This window comes from Lactuca sativa, chromosome 7, assembly GCF_002870075.4.
Source record: "Lactuca sativa cultivar Salinas chromosome 7, Lsat_Salinas_v11, whole genome shotgun sequence".
NCBI classification, from domain to species: Eukaryota; Viridiplantae; Streptophyta; class Magnoliopsida; order Asterales; family Asteraceae; genus Lactuca; species Lactuca sativa.
This window is the reverse complement of record NC_056629.2, coordinates 142119986-142136597: the sequence shown is the minus strand read 5'-3', so window position 1 is coordinate 142136597 and position 16612 is coordinate 142119986.

The following is a 16612-nucleotide window of genomic DNA, read 5'->3' as shown; positions in this document are numbered from 1 at the left end:
TTCAAATCTAAATTACAAATAATCAAATATTATCTAATAAAACAAATGATTATCTAAATTTTGACAATTATCTTCTATTTAGGTAAGGATAATCACCAAATATTGATAAAATTTAGATTTTATAACAAAAACATGTTTATGGTAATTATCCAAAGCCGAAACAGGAAGAAAATCGCGAATCTGGGCTGGCAGGCCCTTTGACTCGTCGAGTCTGGACCTGGAATCGTCGAGTACAGCTGACTCGGCGAGTTCACCAAGTGACTCGGTGAGTCAAACACTCAGAAGCTCAAAAAATAGATTTTCAGTGCTGATTTCGATCAAATATGCATCAATACAATAGAAACCAATCAAGGCTCTGATACCACTGATGGGTTTTGGCCATAAGAACGTCCTATGTGCTCATACAAACCCTAATGCTTGGATCTAGGTTTCTCTATTGTACATGCAAGTTATCCAAGACTATAAACCCTAATTCTAGCATACAAGTAATCATATTAACATAAGAATGGGTTTAAGATATTACCTTGATTGTTATGTAGCAATAACAATCACAATTCCTCCTTGTATTGACTTTAGAAAGCTTAGAGTCACAAATGTCACTCCTCTAATGGTTCACAAACACCAAGAGCAAGAGGATGAAGAAGAGAAGAGAAGGAGGCTGCCCAAAACATGTGGAAACCCTAGAGAACAAGTTCACCACGTTTTTGGGGCATAAGCATTCTATATATAGTGAGGCTATTAGGGTTATCTAACAAGGAATCCCTAATTTGGATGCTTAAGCCCTAAGCAACCCATGAACTCCTTTCCTTAAAGGCCTTGGACGATTTCTAATGGGTTTCCCCATAGAATTCGTCCAACCTTATAATATAAGGCAATCCATGGCCCAATTGCAATTATCTTATAATTACAATTCCAGTCCCTTAAGTTTAATTAATCTCTTTTAGCCACAAACTTAATTCTTATTAATTCTTGACTAATATTAATTAAACAATATGATTTCTTCTTTAATATATTATTCTCATAATATATTAATAAATCATATTTAATCCTTTCTCTCCATAATTCATCCTATCAAGTTGCTTTGGTGAAGGCAACCCAAAAGGACCATGCACCATCGGGTCAAGTACATACCAAAATAGTTATGGACTTAGACACTAATCCAACAATATTAAGGCTAGGACCCAACACAATATTTTATAACTTGGAAGAGGGATGCCGTAATCCAAGCTATAAATATATTTGAAGGTAGGCAAATGACGACTCACCACTTTCAACCATGAAAAATGAAATAATTTATTAGGTTTTAATTGGATTTGAAACTCTTAGAACTTTTAAGATTCATTGAACTTTTCAATGGCATGTTTCAATCTCGATTGTGCCCTCTCAAGTTTTGTGACTAGGATGCCGAGGATCACAAAACAAGGTGTGAATAACCATACAAATATATTTGGTACCCTTAATATTTATCACTTAATCGATGTGCCGGTTAACCACACGCGCTCCACCGATCCTATGATAAATATTAAGTTACCCTTTGCCTACCTTGTTAAATCCAGGTTATTGTGCCGGTTAACCACACACACTCCACTAACGAGTTAAGCAAAGTGCAAAGTGTAATTTCATGGGTTAGCACCAACTTCACATTTTCCTAAAGTAACTAAGATTGGGAATTTATAAAAGGTTTAGTTACTTTATCATTATACTTATAATGAGGGAGAATTATAGTCCTTGTCCTACTCGTTCGGCTAACGACCCTCCACCAGTCAAGGAAGCGGTGGGTGAGAGTGGACACTCATTAAACTGCCATTCTATAGGCAGTAACCTTATACCCCCCTTATAGACCGACTTCGTGAATGAGGCCTACTAACGGTAAGACTGACTTGGTCTTATATATATATATATATATATATATATATATATATATATATATATATATATATATATATAATACTATAAAGTATAAGGGTGAAATTTTAACTTTTAAAGCTATAGGGTTTGGAATTAAAGTGTGTGTGAAACTTTACAAATTCCAAAACTTGAGTGCAAGTTTTGAACTATTCAAAAACTTTTCAATTCCATAACTTATGTGTTTAAAGTACTTTTAATGAAAAACTCTTCAAGTTCCATAACTTGAGTACAAGTTTTGGAAGACTTTAAAACATTTAAAAATGAGACTCTCCATTTTTCATAACTTATGGAAATCTTATGAGTTTTAATAATCATAAATGTGATTTTTCATATAACTTGAGGACAATTTACAAAAACACATATTATGAACAACTTTTAGATTAATTTGGATTGAAAACATATTATCACATAACTTTTCTATTAATCTAAATCAACTCATAAGAACAAGATAATTTAAATCAAACACTTTTCATGTAATTTGTCTAACCATTAAACTAATACAAAACATGAATCTATTGACAATTATCTATGAAATTGGATTAGCATGAACATTAACACATCAAAAACAGGTTTACAAGTTCCAAAACAGCTTAAGGTAATGTTCCTAGTCCAATTCCAGCCAAAAACTCGAAAATCTACCAACTGGAAGCCAAACTCATCGAGTTTCTTACAAGAACTCATTGAGTTCATGCCATAACACATGAACTCATCGAGTTTATAGCCAGAACTCGTCAAGTTTTCAGTCTGGGCAGATTCTCAACTTTGAAAAATAAGTGTGCATCAAGTATAAATGAAAACAAGCCTAGGCTCTAATACCACTGAAGGGTTTTGAGCATTCTAACAATCCTATGGTGTACATGCAACCCTAAATTCCTTGAATCTATCATTTCTCTATTATATATGCAAAATTTAACTTTCCAAGGTATTACCCTCACTAGCATACAATCATTGACACTTGGGTAATATAAACAAGTTAGAAGACATACCTTTTCATGTATCTTGATTCCATGGAGCTTAAGAGCCTAGTGCCTCAAGTGTGACACCTCAAATGGTTCACACAACATCGCCAACAACTTGGAATAACTTGAGATAAAGGTTCCTATGCTCAAATCGGCTAGCCCTCATGTGTACCCACCTTAGTGCCAATTTCTTGAGCCATGGGGTCCTTATATATTGTGGCTATTAGGGTTACACCATGTAACTCACGTCTTTCCATATTCTTCATGATCCATGGGTTAAACCCTCCATGGAGTATCCATGGGTTACTCCATGGGTTCAACCCAACATGAAGAACTATGGATCATAATCCCACATATATAAGAATGAATGATTTGCACAATCAATCCCCATATATTTAATTAGTCTCCTTTTGATCACAAAATTAATTCCAAATTAATTCTTGATCAATATTAATTAAATAATATGATTTCATATTAATACATTAGAACTTATAATATATTAACAAATCATAAATATCCTTTTCTCACAAAAGTCTATCCAAATTGTTTTGATGCCATGCAACCCAAATCGACCGTGCCAATCGGGTCAAGTACATACCAATTATAGTTATGGACTTAGACACTAATCCAACAGTATATACACTATTCAAACTAATAACTTAGAATCTACTCATTCTTGGATTCTTGATATAGGATGTGGTTTTCACATTTGTTCTGATTGGTAAGGGCTAAAAGAAAGTGAGGAAGTGGAGCATGGGATGAATTTGATCATGGGAAATAGGTGATCTTCTCCTATTACCAATATTGGGAATTATCATCTTGTGCTTAGTAGTTATGTTAGGATTAGTTTAATTGATTGTTGCTATTCGTTAGAAATGACACGAAACATGATTTCATTTCATGCATTGTTTAGACAAGGTTTGCGCTAATCATTTAATGATATGAATGGTTCAACTTTGGTTTATAAAAATGGTGTTTTTATATTCGAAGACTTAGCTTGTAATGGTGTGTAAGAAACAATGATTTATGTTGATAACTTAGGCAATAATGTATTTCACATTGATTTGTTTAATGGCTTAGACAAGGCATGCTTGTGGAATTGTTGTCTTGGGCACATTAAAAAGGAAGCATCACCTAACTCCAAAAGGATGGAGTGTTGGAATAATTTGATCTAAGGCCAAATGATGAATCTGAATCCTGTCTTTTGGGCAAGATGACAAAAATCACCTTTCACTGGATCTTGTGAAAGAGGTGAAGGTTTGTTGGACCTCATACATATAGATGTGTATGGACCCTTCATATCGACCATAAGAGATGCTAATCGATTTTATGTAACATTTACGAATGATTATAGTAGATATGGTTATATCTACTTGGTCAAACATAAATCAAAAACCTTTGAAAAGTTCAATGATTTTAAACATGAAGTTAAGAATCAATTAGGCAAGAAGATAAAGATGCTCTGATCTAATAGAGGAGGAGAGTATATTAGTATGAAGTTCCACAACTAACTCAAGGAATGTGAAATAGTTTCACAATTGACTCCTCCTATGAAACCACAACTTAATGGTGGGTCTGAGAGGCGCAATCGGACCATGTTAGACATGGTTTGTTCCATGATGAGTCGATCCACTCTTCCCATTTCCTTCTGGGGGGTATGCCTTAGAGACATCTTCCCATATACTAAATCTTGTCCCTACGAAAAAGGTTGCCAAAACATCTCACGAGATGTGGATAGGGAAAGTTCCCTTGCTAGCACATATCAAAGTCTAAGGTTGTGAAGCTTTTGTTAGAGGAGATACTCATGAAAATCTAGAAGCCATAAGTGAGAGATGTATTTTCATTTTCTACCCACAAAAATCCTTTGGATATTTGTTCTACATACCTAGTGAAAATGTGGTCTTTGTAGCATGAAGAGGAGTCTTTCATGAGAGAGGGCTCATATGTAAAGAGGACAGTGGGAGCACAATTGACCTTGAAGAGATTCAAGAGTCAACCAATAAACGAACCTTAAAATACACTAGTACTCAACCAGAAGAAGAAATTTCAGTTGAGTCGTTTGACACTTCGTTAACTCTTCGTCTTTCCAGTAGATTTAGGATGCCACCTGAGTTTTATGGTTTCCATATAACTGCAGAGCGCGATACGTTTATCAGTGATCGTATACTGGTAAATTTGGAAGAACCAGCTAATTACAAGGAAGAAATGGCAGGCCCTGAGGCATCCAAATGGAAAAAGGCAATGGACAACATGATCAATTCCATGTATGACAACCAAGTTTGGAATTTGGTTGATCAAGAACCTGGTCGGAAGATAGTTGGTTGCAAGTGGATCTTCAAGAATAAGACCGACATGGATGGAAATGTGCACACATTCAACGCACGACTGGTTGCAAAGGGATTTACTCAAACCCTAGGGATTGACTACGATGAGACATTCTCATCAGTGGCTAAGATAAAATCTATTAGGATAATGCTCTCCATAGCTTCCTATCATGACTATGAAATCTGGCATATTGATGTCAAAACCAATTTCCTTAATGGGAAGTTGGCTGAGGATGTTTACTTGAGTTATCCAGAGATTTTTGTTGATGTAAATTTTCCAAATAGAGTGTGTAAGCTTGAGAAATCCATTTATGGAATGAAATGATCATCTCGCAGCTGGAATCTTTGCTTTCATGAAAAAGTCAAAGAATTTGGTTTTTCTAGAAGTGAGGATGAGTCATGTGTGTACGTCAAAGATAGTGAGAGTATATTAACTTTTCTAGTATTGTATGTTGATGACATACTACTTATATGAAACGATGTTCCAACCTTGAAAGAAGTAAAATCGTGGCTTGGAAAGTGTTTCGCTATGAAGGATCTAGGAGAGGTTGCTTATATTCTCGGTATAAGAATTTTAAGAGAGAGAAAGAGAAGACTGATTGGACTTACTCAAATTACATGTTTGGATAAGGTACTAAAATGGTTTAGTATGGAAAATTCCAAGAACAGAGAGCTACCTATTTAAAGAAATGTCAAATTGAGTAAGACTCAAAGCCTAAGTACAAATGAGGAAATGGATGATATGAGTCGGGTCCATTATGCTTCGACTATAGGTTCGATTATGTATGCTATGACATGTAATCGCCCTGATATGTCTTTTTCTTTGAGCATGGTCAGTCGCTATCAGGGAAATCCTAGCAGAGCTCATTAGACAACAGTGAAGAACATTCTCAAGTATATGCGAAGGATAAAGGATATGATTCTAGTATTTTGAGGTAGTGATACATTGAGAGTGGCTGGTTGTAATGATGCCAGACTGCCAGCTTTCAAATAGACAGAGATAACTTTCGTTCTCACTCTAGCTAGGTATTTACATTAAATGGAGGAGCAGTTACATGGAAAAGTTCCAAGAAAGATACAGTGGCTGATTCTACGTGCGAATCAAAGTACATATCGGAAAGTGAAGCATTAAAGGAAGCAGCTTGTTTGAGGAACTTCATCGGAGATCTTGGAGTAGTTCCAACCATTCAGTAACTAATGGAACTTTTCTGCGATAATGAAGGTGTGATTGCTTTAAATAAAGAACTGAGAGACCATGGCAAGTCAATACATATCGATAGAAAATACCATTACATCAAACATAGAGTAGAAGAAGCTCACCTCATTGTGAAGAGGGTATCATCTAAAGAGAATCTTGTAGATCCTTTGACGAAGGTTCTTAGTAGGGTTAAGCATAATCAGCATGCTAGGAGCATTGGATTAAGATATGATATTAGCTTTAGTAGTTAGATGATTATTTTGGAATTTGTAACAAAATAAATGTAATTGACTTTTGGTGATTAAATAATAGAGATTATTTATGAGTTTGTACTGTCTTTGTCAATTATTTATTCTTATGTTTCATTTTGCATGTTTTACTTCATGAATAATTTAATTATTCAAAATCTATAGTCACTCATACATTGGGAAGTAAGTAGTGAATTAAGATTGTCATGAATTGAAATGTAGATTGTCTAAGGAAGTTAGACATAGCAATTATATTGCTACAACATTCATGAGTACTTAGAAATGGAGATTTAAGTATTGGATAAATCCACACTCATAGAATTACTTCATGGATTATATCACGAGTAATTCTGAGATGATAATATCTTATATTCTTGAAACGGAGATATATGAGTTGTAATTTACAATTCGGTTATGCATTGGTGTTACGAAAACGCGTCAGTAACATGTTGTTATAAAACACCGTACCATGTACCATTTGGTGAATAAAGGATACAAGCATATAAGTCAAAGTTTATCCGTTCCTTTTGTCCTAACGGTAAAATCGATATCTTTGGGGCCCTTAGTGATTTGGTGTTGAATTATAGTGTTGGGCCCAGCTGGGACTCAATTGATGTGTTAAACTGAAGTCTCATGTCGTCATCACAAATCAGGAAGTCAAGAAACAAAACTTAGATAATGAGATTGATTCTAACCCCTGTCTCATGTCTGTATGCTATCTAGAAGAACGGAGGAATATTTGATCACTTATCTTAGGACCGTTAAATGTTATGTTCAAAGTTCGGTGGTTGCTATGGAAGCACTCTTTGCTGTTTAATTTAGAAGTAATACTTGTAATTGCAGTTATAGACTTATTCAAGTGGGAGACTGTTGATTAGGTGTCTAAGAAAATAACTGAATTAGTTTAATCTTTAATCATTAGCAAAGTCCTTTTAGGTTTCCCTCAAACCTAGTAATTGAACAAGACGACTTTTAGAGTGAGAGAGAGAGAGACCGAATTATTTATTTAATATATGATTAATAAATAGCAATAAATGAATTTTTTAATATATTATGTAAATAATATATTAATTAGAAATAGTAATATTTAATTAAGAAATAATCAAAAATTAATTAGAATTAACTTTGGGATTAATTAGAGTATTAAAAGTGCAAGGGTTAAATGTAATTGTACAATAGTTGAACAAGAAAGAGTCCAGAACCTTCCTTGGATGGGTTGGAAAAATTCTAGGATATTCCAACGTATCTGGAATATTCCTTATAGATAAATAGGAAGCTGGATAATTACCAATTTGAAGAAAATATTATTTTATTCATTTTAGGGTTATATAGGGTTTCTAAGTTGCACTATATAAGGGACCCTTAGGCTACCATTTTCGGTCACTCCATTCTTAGAAGCAAGGTATGAAATTTTCTTCTTCCCTCTCCTCTCTTTTTAAGTATCCTAGCTATTAGGTTTGGGTATGAACCACAAACGGCACGACACTTGTGGTGCTCACTTTCAAAAGCTTTAATGAAGATTTTAGATTTGTTTACTATAAAAAATCAATAGCTATGTAATATTCCTTTATGAATTCAGATTTCATTAAGTTTTTGTAGTTTGATAGTTCGTAGTATGTTGCCTTTATGTGAAAGACATAGATCCTCTTTAGGTTGCATGTGTCCTAATCATTTAATTGTAAAATGTTTTTCCACTTAGAGCATTGTTTTGTAATCTAGGTTTCCCATCAGAACCTTCATCACATACCAGAGATATATGCAATGATGAAAAAACCCACGATCCACAGAAGAGATACATGTAGTTCTTACATTCAGTCAGTTGACACCTAAGATCATTCATTGATCAAAGAAAAGTAGGAATCACCTTAACAAATCGTGGACACATCAAACTATCAAGTCGTCCCAAGAATCTACAACTATTTCTTGTACCCCGACAACACAAAAACCTATGATCGGAATTGGTGTTAGTCCATGAAGTCATCACAATCACTGGCCTTCCACAACCATAAATCAACATTTTAGCTTCTTGAAGCTTCTACTATCAATATCGAAGAGCAAGAGAGAAGAAATGATGAGATAAAGGGTCATATAAAGCAAAGTGACGTGAAGGATGATATGAGGTTGGTGAAGAATAGAGAGAACAAAAATACCCTCAATGGTTTTCCAGTAGTAGCCAATGAATGGAATAGGAGACAGATTTAAATGAGTACGACCAAAGATGTTATCAATACCCTCAATAGGGACATTTCATGTTATTTTGTTGATAGAAGGACTGAAAGTGCTATTTCATGAAAACCACGGGGACCAATCATGTAATTTACTATATATATATATATATATATATATATATATATATATATATATATATATATATATATATATATATATATATATATATATATAATGGGTCTGCAGACCGATGCTTGATCTGTCACACCCCCGAACCAGACGGCGGAAACGTCCGGGGGCTATCGTGACTCAATTGAATACCATCACAATGAATATACATGAAACATAACATCATACAATACCAAGCATTGGAATATAACAACTGGTAGCGTTTACATTCAGTACATAGTTTCAAAATATTACATTCCCAAAAGTAAATTGTTCGATATTAATTAAACAACAGCAAAACGTCATAGAGTACAATTCTTCCTTCACTTTATCTGTTACCTGAGAATACAAGTATTTTGAAAAACGTCAACATATGAAATGTTGGTGAGTTCATAAGTAATGTTTGAAATCCAATGTTTTGTATCGTTTTGAAAACCACCAGAAAATCCGATATTTTCTGAAAATCGTATAGTATAAAAGGTGTGAAGATCTGAAAGTATGCTTGTTTGTTTCTATAAATGTAAGAGTACGATTTGTAAAAACTCGGTATGTAATTCGTAGGTGTAATAATTGAAAATCCTAGGAAAACCCGACGTTTTCCCATTACTTTGCATTAAATAATTTTATGTTTCGTTATTTCGTTACGACAGGTGTATTCGTTGAGCTCCGGGGACGTTGGATTAATTGTGGATTGTGAATTGTTGTAAACGTACATTAATGAAAATGACCAGTTGACAACCGTACAAACGATTCCCTTAGGCGTCGCTCGCACTATTCACTTAACCCAACCACCCGGACTCATGTAGCCCCACGACCGAGGGGAAAAAGTGAGTGCGAAGCCCCAGGTAATTTCCCTACGTCGTTCAAGGCTATAGTGAATGCGAAGGGCCCTTAGCCCAACTCGCATTGGTGAATTCTCGAATTTTCTAGCAGTACCGAAGGACCCTTGGGGACCAGCAGCACGTTGCCATTGAAAGTCCTTTTACGCTGTGTTGGATCATGTAAGACCCAACAACTCGTAAGGTTGATGTCTTCGGGCCTAAACATCAGGTCATTGGGCTAGCTAGGCCCAACAAACAAGATTTTACACTTTTGGGACCAAAGATGGTGTATCGACGTCTGTGCACTCTCACGTGTATATTGAATTCCCAAATTTTCCGTGTGTGAATCGAGTTGTCGTCATGTTAGTAGTTTCGGATTTGTTATTGATTCGAGACCGAATCAATTCGTTTGATAACGATTTTTGGTGTTGTTGTGTATTGTAATTCGTCGGTAGTCGCAGTGTCAATATTTGATCACAACGGATGTATTGAATTAACATTGAAATTTTTCTCTTTACAGCCCCTCTTTATTTTGTCAATTTACTTTTTCAACCCTTTGAATAAATTAATTTCCGGTTTAGTCCTTAAACCATTTTTCTTGGCATTCTAACATCAAAACTTATTGAAATTGATATTTTACAGCACATTTTTAGTTGAAAACAGTTTTAGTCCCTCAAAATACAGTTTTCTCGGCTGTAACCTCTCTTTTTCGCAATTTTTACACTTTTGGCCCAAATTGGAAAATTTTTGCAACTTTGGTCCTTTTTAATTATGAAAAGCATTTTTAACCTTTGAAAAGGACTTGGAACACTAGTAGTCCACTGTTTTACGGAAAAACACAGTTTCAGCCCCTCAAATTGGAAAATTTCGCATATTGGGCCCTATTGGGCCGAAAAGTTTATTTTTAGCCCATTAAGTTTAGAAATTTACATTTTAAACATTCTAAAGTGTATATTTCTGGAAACATTCCTTTATGAAACTATTTTGACACTTCTTAACCTCCATAATTTGTATTTTGACATTTTGGGCCCTTAAACTTCATATTCTTAGCATTTTAAGTCTAAAAATGTGATTTTTAGCCCAAGATGTTCATCTAAACCAACTTGGTTATTTTTCTAGTAATGACTTATGTATAATGATATGTTTTAGCACTTGTTTCATGCATCATAACACAAATCTCGATTTTTAGGTCCTTTTGACTAGTTTCAACACCAAAAACACACAAAAGTATGTAAATAAACATAGAAAACATACAAGGCATACACATAATGATAGATCTACACATTTTCTTGTATTCCCCCCCACAAAACTTATAAAAACCAAAAATAAGGGGGTATGAGGCTCACCTTAGGGTGTGGTTTCGGTTTTGGAGGAGAAATGGAAGAAAGTTTGGTGATTTTCGGCCCTAGCACCCCTTGATGAAGATCTCGGCCTTGAGGTGTTTCTAAGATACAAGATCATGATTTCTCATGAGTTAAGAAGAGATTTTTGATAGATCAAGGAACCTAGATCATAGAATTTAGTATAACCTTACCTTGGAGGGTGATTTTTGGTGAACAATCTCCTTGGAATGCCTTTAAATCTCGAAAATTTTAGGAGAGGGAGGGAGGAATGCTCTTCAAGACTTAGAGAGGTTTGGAATGAATATTTTTTTGGTGAGTGTAGGAGGGTGTTCGGCCGAGAATGAGAGAGGGGAAGAAGAAGAGAGGGTTGAGTTGACATACATAGATGTATGTTGGTCCATGCATGGAAGTATGGTGGACATAAATGAGGTGGCATGAAGAAGTCAACTCCTTTCTTCTTGGGCTTGTCTTGGGCCGAATTTTGGAAAGAAAAAGAGAGTATTGGGCTTTAATGCCCCTAAGCCCAATATTAGAGTTAGGTTGGATGATTTTTGGCCCAAATAAAAATATAATATGATTTTTACACTTTGTTGGGCTAGTTTGAGTTAATTATGATTCATAATATTTAATTTATTTCATTCTAGGCCCAATATGGCCCAAAATGTTGAAATAAATAAACGTGGGTCCAATTAGAGCCCATTTAAAGGTTCTAATCCCATGATAGTCAAATTGGAAGCTTATTGGCCCATTGAGTCCAATAAGGAAGTCCTAGTCCAAAATGGACCTAAACAAGAACTTCTAGGGTTTCCAATTGCTTATTGACTATTTGTAGCACTTGTATGGTGTATTTGATTGAAATTCTGTTGTCATAGAGTAAGCATCATACATGCTCTTTGAGTTTTTGATTCTACATTTTACTTGAGTGTAGTGATTACACGACACAAAATTTCTAGTTGTGACATCATCCCCCCGTTAGAGGGAATTTCGTCCCGAAATTCTGTTTGAAAGCAAGATTTGAGAATGCTAAAATAGGTGAGGGTACTTTTGCTTCATTTGATCCTCGTGTTCCCACATGAATTCTGGCCCACGCTTCGCGTTCCACCGTACTTTCACGATCGGGATGCGACTTTGCTTAGTACGCTTCACCTCCATGTCCATGATTTCAACCGGCTCTTCAACGAACAGGAGATTCTCATTGATTTCGATCTCGTCAAGGGGAATGATGAGTGTTTCATCCGATAGGCACTTCTTTAGATTAGAGACATGGAACACGGGGTGAACATTGTTTAGCTCTGCGGGTAGCTGCAGCTTATACGCCACTGGACCTATTCGGGCGACGATCACAAAAGGTCCAATGTATCGTGGGTTCAGTTTTCCCTGTTTTCCGAAACGAATAACCCCTTTCCAGGGTGAGACTTTCAACAGTACTCGATCCCCGACCTGAAAGTCTAAGGGCTTTCGTCGTTTATCGGCGTAGCTCTTTTGTCGGTCGCACGATGCTTGTAATCGAGCTCTGATTTGGACGATCTTTTCCGTGGTTTCACGAATGATCTCCGGTCCTATTAGTGCCTTGTCTGATGTATGCGTTTTTGCTAGTTGGGTATCAACTACCTCAGCCCAACATAACGGTGATCTACACTTACGCCCGTATAGTGCTTCGAAAGGAGCGACCTTGATGCTCGAATGATAACTATTGTTATACGACAATTCGATTAAAGGTAAGTGGGTATCCCAAGACTTCCCAAAGTCTATCACGCATGCGCGGAGCATGTCTTCGAGCGTTTGGATGGTTCGTTCGCTTTGACCATCCGTTTGCGGATGATAAGCGGTGCTCATGTCGAGATGAGTTCCCATTGCCTTATGGAGTGATTGCCAAAAACGTGACGTGAACCTACTGTCCCTATCCGAGATAATAGACACTGGTACTCCGTGGAGTCTCACGATTTCTCGAATGTATAAACGCGTCAATCTCTCCATCTTGTAGGATTCTTTGATTGGCAGGAAATGGGCAGACTTCGTCAGTCGGTCGATTATTACCCATATGGTGTCTAGTCCATCCGACGTTTTGGGTAGTTTGGTCACGAAATCCATAGAAATCCCCTCCCATTTCCACTCAGGAATTACCGGTTGCTGTAATAACCCTGAGGGCTTCTGGTATTCCACCTTTACCTTGGCACACGTAAGGCACTTACTAACATAGGTAGCAATTTCTGCCTTCATGTTAGGCCACCAGTAGTGTTGTTTAATATCCAAATACATCTTTTCTGAACCAGGATGAACGGAGTATTGCGTCTTATGGGCTTCCTTCATAACTACCTCCCTAAATCCTCCGATTTTAGGGACCCAAATACGGTTCATGAAGTAGTATACTCCATTCTCCTTTGCCTTTAGGTTCTTCTCCATCCCGCGCAATGCTTCGCTTGCCCTGTTTTCCGCTTTCATGGCCTCCGACTGGGCTACCGCAATTTGAGTGACTAGGTGAGATTGAATGGTTATAGAGAGAGTTTTCGTACGACGATTTGAGTTCTCCTTCTGACTTAATGCGTCGGCTACCACGTTGGCCTTGCCTGGGTGGTACTTGATCTCACACTCGTAATCGTTTAATAATTCAACCCATCTTCGTTGCCTCATGTTCAACTCTTTCTGGTTCAAGATGTGTTGGAGACTTTTGTGGTCCGTGAAGATGGTGCACTTCGTACCATACAGGTAGTGCCTCCAAATTTTCAGAGCGAAGACCACGACTCCCAATTCCAGGTCATGGGTCATATAATTTACTTCGTGCGTCTTTAGTTGGCGAGATGCGTAAGCTATCACCCATCCACGCTGCATGAGAACGCAACCTAAGCCTTGATTCGACGCGTCACAGTAGACCACGAAATCTTCCGTTCCCTCCGGTAGCGATAGTACCGGGGCGCTACAGAGAGCTTGTTTCAGGGTTCAGAATGCGGCTTCTTGTTTGTCCGTGCATTTGAATGGTACGCCCTTTTTTGTAAGCGAGGTAAGTGGCTTGGCGATTTTAGAGAAGTTTTGAATGAATCTCCTATAGTAGCCTGCTAGACCCAAGAACTGACGGATTTCCGTAGGTGTTGTCGGGATTGCCTATCCTTCAACCGCTTTGACTTTAGAGGGATCCACATGAATTCCATCTTGGCTAACTACATGACCTAGGAAGTTCACACTCCGGAGCCAGAACTCACACTTGGAGAGTTTTGCGTATAGCTTCTCTGATCGCAGCGTTTCTAGGATTTGTCGGAGATGTTGGTCATGCTCTTCTTCGCTTCGGGAATAGACGAGGATGTCGTCGATGAAAACAATGACAAAGTTGTCGAGGAATGGTCGACAGATTCGGTTCATTAGATCCATAAATGCAGCAGGGGCATTTGTCAGACCGAAGGGCATTACGACAAATTCATAATGTCCGTAGCGAGTTCGGAAAGCGGTTTTTGGAACATCCTCTTCCCGGACTTTGAGTTGGTGGTATTCGGACCGTAGATCTATCTTAGAAAAATAACTAGCTCCTTGGAGCTGGTCAAATAGATCATCGATTCGTGGGAGTGGGTAGCGATTTTTAACAGTGAGTTTATTTAACTCTCTGTAATCGATGCACATTCTAAAAGATCCGTCCTTCTTTTTGACAAAGAGGACTAGAGCTCCCCATGGCGAGTAACTAGGGCGGATGAATCCCTTGTCCAAGAGTTCGCTGAGTTGGCTGGATAATTTCTGCATCTCAGCAGGAGCTAACCGATAGGGTGATTTAGCGAGAGGAGTTGCTCCTGGAACGAGGTCGATTCGAAATTCCACTTGTCTCTCCGGGGGTACTCCTGGAAGATCTTCAGGAAACACGTCTGGGAACTCACATGCTACGGGAATGTCTTGAACGTTAACTTCTTCCTTGGTCTTATCAACTATGTGAGCCAGGAACGCCAAGTTGTTCTTTCGTAGATGTTTTTGTGCCTTGATGCACGAGATGAGGCGAAGGTTCATGATAGGTTTGTCTCCGTAAATTACTAGGGTTTCGTGATTGGGAAGGCGAAGGCGAACGGCCTTCTCGTGACACATAATTTCAGCATGGTGGGGGCTTAACCAGTCCATGCCAATAATCACATCGAAACTCCTAATTGATACAGGCATCAAGTCTATTCAAAAGACTTGTTGATTGAGGGTTAGGGTACATCCGATGTAGATTTCCCCGGTAGATTCGGTTTTCCCATTGGCCATTTCCACCGTAAAGGTTTCATTTAGCTTCTGGGGCTGTTGTTTTAATAAATGCTTAAACTTATTGCTTACGAAACTTTGCTCAGCTCCGGTGTCAAATAGGATGCATGCATAAGTGTGATTTAGGGGAAACGTACCGGTAACAACAGCGGGGTCTTGAATCGCCTCTCCCTGACCCATGGTCAGCATCCTTCCTATTCCTCCGTTTCCTGGATTGTTGTTGTTAGGGCAGTCTTGGCGGAAATGCCCAGTCCTTCCACACCCATAGCAGGTGTGGCTAGGCCCTGCATTATTGTTGCCGGTGGTGACGTTGTTGTTGTTGCGATTGTTGTTGTGGTTGCTGTTTCCCTGTTGTTGGTTCTGGGGAGGGTAAGCCCTGCAGTACTTCGCCGTGTGTCCCCTTCGGTTGCAACTAGTGCACTGTAACTCCTTGCATTCTCCATGGTGATGGAAACCGCACTTGTTGCACTTGGGAAGATTACCAGAATAAGGTCTTGAAGCATTTGAAGCAGCTGAGGCTGGAGCATGTGGTGCGGCTGGAACCTGTGCGGTGACAGCGTTAACTGCCACTGTCTGCTGCATTTTAGAGGTCTCGGGGCCCTGGCGCCCCTTCCTCTTATTGTTCTTCCCCTTCTTGCCATCACCTTCCTTCTTTCCTTCAGCCTCCACTGGCTTCTCACCATTTTTGTTGTTATGGTCATACAGCTTCTTTGCCAATCTTTTTGCACTGTCATATGTTTCGGGGTTTGCAGCTATCACATTTCCTTGAATTGGAGATGTTAGTCCCCAGATGAATCACTCAATCTTCTTTCCTTCCGAGGTGATCATACCCGGGCACAACAGAGATAGTTCACTACATCTCGATATGTAGGCATCGATATTCGCATTCTGCACAGTGAGGTTCCACAGCTCTTACTCCATTTTCTGAATCTCACCTCGTGGGCAGTATTCAGCCATCATCATTTCTTTCATCTCCGCCCACGGCATAGAGTTGGCTACAGGAAGTGTCATGGCTTCCACATGTCTGTTCCACCAGGTGAGCACTTGATCGACAAAAGTGCATGCCGCGAACTTCACTTTCATCTGCTCAGGACAATCGCATATCTCGAATACCGACTCCACCTTCTCGATCCATCGCTTCAGAGTGATCACTCCTCCAGTGCCATTAAAAGTTTGTGGTTTGGCATTTGTAAAGTCCTTGTAGGTACATGTTTTAGTAGGTCCTTGATTCATCTCGTTGTTCAAACTCCCTGCCCCTT